At 42.9% G+C, this 9,975-nt stretch overlaps 1 long non-coding RNA gene across 1 annotated transcript; it reads left to right on the top strand.

The window, feature by feature from the left end:
• The first annotated feature begins 2,609 nt into the window (after positions 1 to 2,609).
• Positions 2,610 to 3,945, top strand: LOC124028684. Its single transcript, XR_006837628.1, has 3 exons — positions 2,610 to 2,649; positions 3,559 to 3,642; positions 3,899 to 3,945. It is a non-coding gene; the product is annotated as an uncharacterized LOC124028684 (long non-coding RNA).
• Positions 3,946 to 9,975: the final 6,030 nt, after the last annotated feature.

The raw sequence follows: 9,975 nt of genomic DNA, 5'->3' as shown, positions 1-9,975 counted from the left end.
AGACATTAAGCACTTCACATGACAAGATACGTTCCAGGATAGGATAGAATTACAAGACCAATTAATAGAAGGATTATGACATACTAGCCAGGGATGACCCAAAACAACAGGTGTGAAAGGTGAACGAAAAATCAAAAAAGAAATAGTCTCACTGTGGTTACCAGATACTGTGAGAGTTAAAGGTAGTGTCTCAAATCTGATACTGGGAAGATGACTACCATCTAAGGCAAACATGGGCGTAGGCTTGTCTAACTGTCTGAAAGGAATGTTATGTTTCCGAACCCATGCTTCGTCCATGAAACAACCCTCAGCCCCAGAGTCAATCAAGGCACTGCATGTAGCACCCGAACCGGTCCAGCGTAGATGGACCGACATAGTAGTACAGGATCTAGATGAAGAGACCTGAGTAGTAGCGCTCACCAGTAGCCCTCCGCTTACTGATGGGCTCTGGCCTCTTACTGGACATGAATTAACAAAATGTCCATCAAATCCGCAATAGAGGCACAGGCGGTTGGTGATCCTCCGTTCCCTCTCCTTAGTCGAGATGCGAATCCCTCCCAGCTGCATGGGCTCAGTCTCAGAGCCAGAGGAGGGAGATGGTTGCGATGCGGAGCAGGGAAACACCGTTGATGCGAGCTCTCTTCCACGAGCCTGGTGACGAAGATCTACCCGTCGTTCTATGCGGATGGCGAGAGCAATCAAAGAGTCCACACTGGAAGGAACCTCCCGAGAGAGAATCTCATCCTTGACCACTGTGTGGAGTCCCTCCAGAAAACGAGCGAGCAGCGCCGGCTCGTTCCAGTCACTAGAGGCAGCAAGAGTACGAAACTCTATAGAGTAATCCGTTATGGATCGATCACCTTGGCATAGGGAAGCCAGGGCCCTAGAAGCCTCCCCACCAAAAACTGAACGGTCAAAAACCCGAATCATCTCCTCTTTAAAGTTCTGGTAATTGTTAGAACAATCAGCCCTTGCCTCCCAGATAGCTGTGCCCCACTCTCGGGCCCGGCCAGTAAGGAGTGAAATGACGTAAGCAACCCGAGCTCTCTCACTAGAGTATGTGTTGGGTTGGAGAGAGAACACAATATCACACTGGGTGAGAAAGGAGCGGCACTCCGTGGGCTGCCCGGAGTAGCAAGGTGGGTTATTAACCCTAGGTTCCGGAGGCTCGGCAGGCCAGGAAGTAACAGGTGGCACGAGACGAAGACTCTGGAACTGTCCAGAGAGGTCGGAAACCTGAGCGGCCAGGTTCTCCACGGCATGGCGAGCAGCAGACAATTCCTGCTCGTGTCTGCCGAGCATGGCTCCTTGGATCTTGACGGCAGTGTTACGAGCCTCTGTAGTCGCTGGGTCCATTCCTTGGTCGGATCCTTCTGTTATGCAGGTGAATGAGGACCCAAAAGCGACTTGGCGAAAACAGAGTTTTTAATCCAGTAAGAAACTTTACAAAACAAAAAGCATAATACTACTCGTAAGAACAGACTGGAGACTTGATCGAGAACTGCAGGTTGCCTCGGGAAGGCACTTGAACCTAGCAGACTCAGACACCTGCTCACCACGCAGCATCTGAGGGAAACACGACACGACAGGGCAAAACATAGACACAGCACGGTGAATTATAGATAAGGATCCGACGGGGCAGGAACGGAAAACAAGGAGAGAAATAGGGACTCTAATCAGGGAAAAGGATCGGGAACAGGTGTGGGAAGACTAAATGATTGATTAGGGGAATAGGAACAGCTGGGAGCAGGAACGGAACGATAGAGAGAAGAGAGAGCGAGAGAGTGAGAGAGGGAGGGGGAGAGAGAGGGATAGAAAGAGGGAAAGAACCTAATAAGACCAGCAGAGGGAAACGAATAGAAGGGGAAGCACAGGGACAAGACATGATAATTAATGACAAAACATGACAAGCATGGTCAAATAATAATAAACACAGTCAGAACAGTTGAAACTGGAGCAGCAGCACGGCCAGGTGCCTGGTAGTCCTGAGGCATGGTCCTAGGGTCCTCCGAGAGAGAGAAAGAAAGAGAGAATGAGAGAATTAGAGAGAGCATACTTAACTTCACACAGGACACCGGATAGGACAGGAGAAGTACTCCAGATATAACAAACTGACCCTAGCCCCCCGACACATAAACTACTGCAGCATAAATAATGGAGGCTGAGACAGGAGGGGTCAGGAGACACTGTGGCCCCATCGGATGATACCCCCGGACAGGGCCAAACAGGAAGGATATAACCCCACCCACTTTGCCAAAGCACAGCCCCCACACCACTAGAGGTATTCCTTCATCCATCAGGTCCATAGATGTGAAAGTCCTACTCATCTCTCTGGGCATGTTGGTGGTGGTGACAGCTGGTATCCTAGTAACATGGAAGATGTGGAGAAGGCATAGTAAGTAGTCATTTTTTGTGAATATAAAAAAGGAGAACAGTTTAGAAAATACTAAATGTATTGATATTGTGACCAACAGTATATTTCTTGCCAGTGATTTATCTTGAATGACAGAAAATACTTGGAGGAATTGTCTTTTAGAAACCCATTCAGAGGTATTATTGTACTATAACAAACTCAGAAGTTACTGACATCTCCCTCTCCTTATTCCAGAGGACAATAAGGCCAAAGACCAGACAACTAACAACTCAGTGGTAGGATACACTTCTTTAATTTTATTATTTTCAACCATCTGCTTTTCTGTTCTTGATCTGGGATCATCTACCATTTGACTCCAGCGTTACCTCTTCAGTTGATCATCAATGAGTTGACATAAAAGGTCCCATATTCGAACTAAACCCAAGCTCTTATAGCTCTCAAGATGTTGAAAAATGCTGTTAAAAATACAGAGAACAGGAAATTGTCAGTTCACTAAATATATCTGTGACCGCATCCTATCATATAACAATATTACACCTCATGTCTGTTTCCAAACCAATTCTACGAGTTCTTGACAAACACATGACATTTTAATTTGCATTAGACAGTTATGACATCTATTGGGGTTCTCTCTCTCTCTCTCTCTCTCTCTCTCTCTCTCTCTCTCTCTCTCTCTCTCTCTCTCTCTCTCTCTCTCTCTCTCTCTCTCTCTCTCTCTCTCTCTCTCCTCCATCTCTGCAAGTTCTCTCCCTCCCCTCCATCTCTGTAGTGAGCTGAGGTTCTCTCTCTCTCTCTGTCTCTCTTTCTTTCTCCATCTCTGCAGTGTGAGCTGAGCATCTGAAGTTCCGGTTCTCTTCCTATGCATGTAGTCATGTGTTTATCTTCTGTGCTGTCCATTTCTCAGAGGCCAAACCCAGGGAGCCACCATGACGTGATGTACAGCACTGTGATGCCTGATCAGTTCAGGACAGAACAGAAGGTCAACTTATGGCTACAAGCATCTCGGCTCTTAAGACAACATTATGGCTGTTACTCATAAAGCGTCATAGGCTTGGCAAATGTGCATCTGTTTTAGAAAACAATTGTATTTCCAGTATCACTTTCTGTCTTGGAACAAGCAATAGGTAAATGTACACTATAACAATATAACAAAACATTTTTGTTATTTGTGTCTTTATCAGCAGGATCCATTTCCTGAAGCTGATGATGATGTCACATACAGCACTGTCATCCCCCAGCACAAGACCCAACTAAAAGGACAGACCAAGGTAAAGCTGTTCTACTGATTCTCCACAGCTGGTATTATGTTATCAGAAACAACAGTAGGTGATTGTTTCCTCAGTGTTAATATAGTCATGGTTACATCACCATTATAGCTGTAGGCCTAATATATCACCTTTATGTTACATATCACAATTATAACTGTCTACACTTTTAATTTCACAGAGAAGTGTGTTTTTATAGTGTATCTCCATCATGACAGAACTGTCCCTGTTCACCTCTCTACCTGTTCCTCCTCTGTAGTCAGCAGAACCAGATGATAATGTGGTCTACAGCTCACTAGCTCTACAGGTGACCACACAGGTCAGTATTGGTGTCTCCTCTGTCTGTTGTGCCAGATGATGCTGATCTCTCAACAAAGATAGTTGAGATGGTAGTCCTGTGTAGCTCAGTTGGTAGAGCATGGCGCTTGTAACGCCAGGGTAGTGGGTTCGATCCCCGGGACCACCCATACGTAGAATGTATGCACACATGACTGTAAGTCGCTTTGGATAAAAGCGTCTGCTAAATGGCATATATTATTATTATTATTATTATATTAGATACAGACAACACCACATTACTATGTGTACTAAACATCACTCTTTAACCACACACACCTTTTTTAGTGTTTTTGTTTTGCTGCATGTAAAATGTTATTATCACATTTTGACCAGCTAACCTAACTGTTATCAGTGTGTATCTATAACATTATAGTGTGAACTGTGCCTAGGTTTAGGGTGACGTTGCCTCTAGATGCTGATCTTGGGTCAGATTTCATTTTCCCCCCACCAAAGGTTAAAGTTAGAGTAGGAGGAGGGGAAACTGATCTTAGATCTGTGCCCAATGGAAACGTCACCATGGAGAATGTGACTGAATGTGTCACTTCCTCTCCAGCAGAGGGAAGCAGCACAGCAGTGACTGACTGAGAAGACCTTGATCGAGTCCTAATCCTTTAAGGACAGAACACTCCCCTCTCCTGTGTTACAACATCTATCTGCATCCAATATGATACTGTCATACCTCTTAACCCATCCCAGAAAGACACCTCTATTCTTTAGTGTAATAAACTACTGAAGGCAGTCTGCTGTGTTTGTTCTGATTATCATCACATTTCTGTTAATAGTTATGTCCCATCAACCTTTCCCCTCTCTGGTTTCTTACATCATGATCTTATTGATCTCATCTAGTTTAATGTCCTATGCCTGTAACTAATCATGATCAAACGTGTATTAAGATCTTAGTATACTGAACTGCAATAATAAAATTGACTATATATTGCCCAATGGATATCAATGGTACAATGCAATTGTTACATCTATATATAGCAGATATTTGTGTGAATTACACAGAAGCATTTTCTTTTTGCAAATCATGTTATATTTATTGGGAATCATTGAACTTTTCATTACATTTTTGGGGGGTAGATCAGCTTTAAACGTCCCTTTTTTCAAGACCCTGTTTTTCAAAGATAATTCATACAAATCCAAATAACTTCACAGATCTTCATTGTAAAGGGTTGAAACACTGTTTCAGATCTTCATTGTAAAGGGTTGAAACACTGTTTCAGATCTTCATTGTAAAGGGTTGAAACACTGTTTCAGATCTTCATTGTAAAGGGTTGAAACACTGTTTCAGATCTTCATTGTAAAGGGTTGAAACACTGTTTCAGATCTTCATTGTAAAGGGTTGAAACACTGTTTCAGATCTTCATTGTAAAGGGTTGAAACACTGTTTCAGATCTTCATTGTAAAGGGTTGAAACACTGTTTCAGATCTTCATTGTAAAGGGTTGAAACACTGTTTCAGATCTTCATTGTAAAGGGTTGAAACACCATTTCCATGCTTGTTCAATGAACCATAAACAATTAATGAACATGCACCTGCGGAACGGTCATTAAGACACTAACAGCTTACAGACGGTAGGCAAATAAGGTCACAGTTATGAAAACTTAGTACACTAAAGAGGCCTTTCTACTGACTGAAACACCAAAAGACAGATGCCCAGAGTCCCTGCTCATCTGCATGAATGTGCCTTAGGCATGCTGCAAGGAGGCATGAGGACTGCAGATGTGGCCAGGACAATAAATTGCAATGTCCATGCTGTGAGACGCCTAAGACAGAGCTACAGGGAGACAGGACGGACAGCTGATCATGCTCGCAGTTGCAGACCACGTGTAACAACACCTGCACAGGACTGGTACATCACACCTGTGGGACAGTTACAGGATGGCAACAACAACTGCCTGAGTTATACCAAGAACGCACAATCCCTCCATCAGTGCTCAGACTGTCCGCAATAGGCTGAGGCTGGACTGAGGGCTTGTAGGCCTGTTGTAAGACAGATTCTCACCAGATATCAACAGCAACATCATCGCCTATGGGCACAAACCCACCATCACTGGACCAGACAGGACTAGCAAAAAGTGCTCTTCACTGACAAGTTGCGGTTTTGTCTCACCAGGGGTGATTGTCGGATTCGTGTTTATCTTCGAAGGAATGAGCGTTACACCGAGGCCTGTACTCTGGAGCGGGATCGATTTGGAGGTGGGCGGTCCATCATAGTCTGGGGCGGTGTCTCACAGTAGCATCAGACTGAACTTGTTGTCATTGCAGGCAGTCTCATTACTGGAAAGACATCCTCCTCCCTCATGTTGTACCCTTCCTGCAGGCTCATCCTGACATGACCCTCCAGCATGACAATGCCACCAGCCATACTGCTTGATTTCCTGCAAGACAGGAATGTCAGTGTTCTCCCATGGCCAGCAAATAGTCCGGAACTCAATCCCATTGAGCACGTCTGGGACCTGTGGATCGGAGGGTGAGGGCTAGGGCCATTCCCACCAGAAATGTCCGGGAACTTGCAGGTGCCTTGGTGGAAGAGTGGGGTAACATCTCACAACAAGAACTGGCAAATCTGGTGCAGTCCATGAGGAGGAGATGCACTGCAGTACCTTAAGGAAGCTGCAAATTTTCGCAGCTTTTTGTAAAAAATCGTGCAACATTTCAAAGTCCTGCTACTCATGTTTGGAATATAGTATATGCAAATGATAAGTATGTGTGTATATAAAACACTCTGAAGTCTCTAAAACTGGTTATGGGGATAGGGCTGTCTACTGCCCCCGCTGGAGTAATTGCGTGCCCATAGTAAACATAATTTTATTTTGTCAAAAGTTGCTAATATATGAGAGTGACTAAATCATTCAATATGTTGCTAATATATGAGAGTGAGAGTGTATGAGAGTGACTAAATCATTCAATATGGTTACTGGGCTGTCTGATCATAATCTGACACTTATAGCCAGAAAGCTGTCTAAGAGCAGGTTTAACCTCTCTACTGTTAGAAAGCCGGATCAACTCAGAATACCTAAGAGTGAATTAAACTATTTTGAAAAAGCAATTAAGGGAATAAACTGGAATGATCTCTTGTCCTATACAGACGTGGAAGCTGATAGTCAGGTTTTTCTATCCACAATCCAGACTACAATAAATGGCTTCCTAAAGAAAATCAAATCCAAACCTGGCCAAAAGAGCACTCTTCCTTGGCTAAATGGAGAAATCTGGAAATTGATGAAAGAACGAGATTATGCTCTAAAAATAGCCCTAAAATCTAAATTAGAGCAGGACAGACATAGGTTTACTATGTTGAGAAATAAGGTGATGAAAGAAATCAGACAGGCCAAGGCAAACTCTTTTATTAACATAATTGGTGAAGCAAAGGGAAATTCTAAATTGATATGGGAGAATCTAAAAAAGTTAACAGTGAAAGACCATAGTAACACTGCAAAAAGACTAAGAATCAAGGTGAATGACAATCTAACACAGGATGCAGTCGAAATAGCAATAGTCCGTGGTTGTTTCCAAGGGTCTGGAAGTCGCCCATAATAACGGCCATCAATAAATCGGGTGACCCTGCTGACGTGAGTAACTTCAGGCCCATTTGTATACTACCTATGGTGTCGAAGGTTGTTCAAAAGTGTGTAGCAGAACAACTGATTGCCCACCTCAACATCAGCCCCTTCACATTACACTCCATGCAGTTTGGCTTCAGAGCAAAACACTCCACAGAAACGACCAACTGCTATCTTCTGGAATGTGTGGGTGGACCATGTCTGTGATGTGTATGCCTATGAACTTAAAACTTTCCACCTTCTCAACTGCTGTCCCTTCGATGTGGATAGGGGGGTGCTCCCTCTGCTGTTTCCTGAAGTCCACAATCACTACAGCCATGTCAACCAAAACACTACAGTGAATACTATAGTATACCAGTCATGCCCCCAAGACCACTGCAGTGAATACTACAGCTTCGGCTTTTCACCAAAAGCACTCACAAACTTCTACAGATGCACAATCGAGAGCATCCTGGCGGGCTGTATCACCGCCTGGTACGGCAACTGCTCCGCCCACAACCGCAAGGCTCTCCAGAGGGTAGTGAGGTCTGCACAACGCATCACCGGGGGCAAACTACCTGCCCTCCAGGACACCTACACCACCCGATGTTACAGGAAGGCCATAAAGATCATCAAGGACAACAACCACCCGAGCCACTGCCTGTTCACCCCGCTATCATCCAGAAGGCGAGGTCAGTACAGGTGCATCAAAGCTGTGACCGAGAGACTGAAAAACAGCTTCTATCTCAAGGCCATCAGACTGTTAAACAGCCACCACTAACATTGAGTGGCTGCTGCCAACACACTGACTCAACTCCAGCCACTTTAATAATGGGAATTGATGGGAAATGATATAAAATATATCACCAGCCACTTTAAACAATGCTACCTAATATAATGTTTACATACCCTACATTATTAATCTCATATGTATACGTATATACTGTACTCTATATAATATAATAATAATATATGCCATTTAGCAGACGCTTTTATCCAAAGCGACTTACAGTCATGTGTGCATACATTCTACGTATGGGTAGTCCCGGGGATCGAACCCACTACCCTGGCGTTACAAGCGCCATGCTCTACCAACTGAGCTACAGAAGGACCATCATCTACTGCATCTTTATGTAATACATGTATCACTAGCCACTTTAACTATGCCACTTTGTTTACATACTCATCTCATATGTATATACTGTACTCGATACCATCTACTGCATCTTGCCTATGCCGCTCTGTACCATCACTCATTCATATATCTTTATGTACATATTCTTTACACTTGTGTGTATAAGACAGTAGTTTTGGAATTGTTAGTTAGATTACTTGTTGGTTGTTGGTTGGTTGTTGGTTATTACTGCATTGTCGGAACTAGAAGCACAAGCATTTCGCTACACTCGCATTAACATCTGCTAACCATGTGTATGTGACAAATAACATTTGATTTGATTTGATTTTTACAGTAAAGTCTGCAAAAACACAACATTGAATACTATTGTATACTACAGTCATGTCTGCAAAAACACAACATTGAATACTATTGTATACTACAGTCATGTCTGCAAAAACACAACATTGAATACTATTGTATACTACAGTCATGTCTGCAAAAACACTAGTCCGCAAGACTATAGCATATAGCATATAACTATAGTAATACTACAGTATTTATACTATAGAATACTTTAGTATTTTTTCATGTGGGTAAGCTGTAAATGTGTAATATATTTGTAGGTTTGAACTAGGATCACAATGGACATAAATGTACAACTTCTTTTGTGTTATTCTCAACACATTTCTAAATATATTGTATCCACATTTGTGGTTGTTTTGTTTTTTAAGTAGTCAGTTCAAATCTATCAGTCAAGGGATACTAAAGTGTTGAGTATAGTATTCTACAGTATACTGCAACATTCTACAGTAAGTGCTACATGATCAAGTCGGAACCTCGGTGGAAATCCCGGCATGAGCTCACCAAGGACAGCACGTTCAAATCAAAACAGCAGCAAAACTAGCTAGCAGTCCAATCCATCTAAAAAATTATAAATTAAGTACTACGTGATTGAGGACTAGAAGAAGACTAGAAGAAGAATAGAATATAATTCTCCATTATACGACAAAAGTATATTGTAAGCACTACACGATCAAAAGGTATACTTCAATCTATCATATAGTATACTCCAGTATACTACAATCAATGTATACTACAGTATACTGGGGTGGCAGGGTAGCCTAGTGGTTAGAGCATTGGACTAGTAACTGGAAGGTTGCAAGTTCAAACCCCCGAGCTGACAAGGTACTAATCTGTTGTTCTGCCCCTGAACAGGCAGTTAACCCCTGTTCCTAGGCCGTCATTGGAAATAAGAATTTGTTCTTAACTGACTTGCCTAGTTAAAAAAATGTAAAATTAAAAAATACTACAGTGTGGTGTAGAATACTACTGTTT

The sequence above is a fragment of the Oncorhynchus gorbuscha genome, unplaced genomic scaffold (assembly GCF_021184085.1).
Source record: "Oncorhynchus gorbuscha isolate QuinsamMale2020 ecotype Even-year unplaced genomic scaffold, OgorEven_v1.0 Un_scaffold_4669, whole genome shotgun sequence".
Classification (NCBI taxonomy): domain Eukaryota; kingdom Metazoa; phylum Chordata; class Actinopteri; order Salmoniformes; family Salmonidae; genus Oncorhynchus; species Oncorhynchus gorbuscha.
The sequence above is the reverse complement of the archived record's forward strand: the minus strand, read 5'-3'. Positions and strand labels throughout refer to the sequence as shown.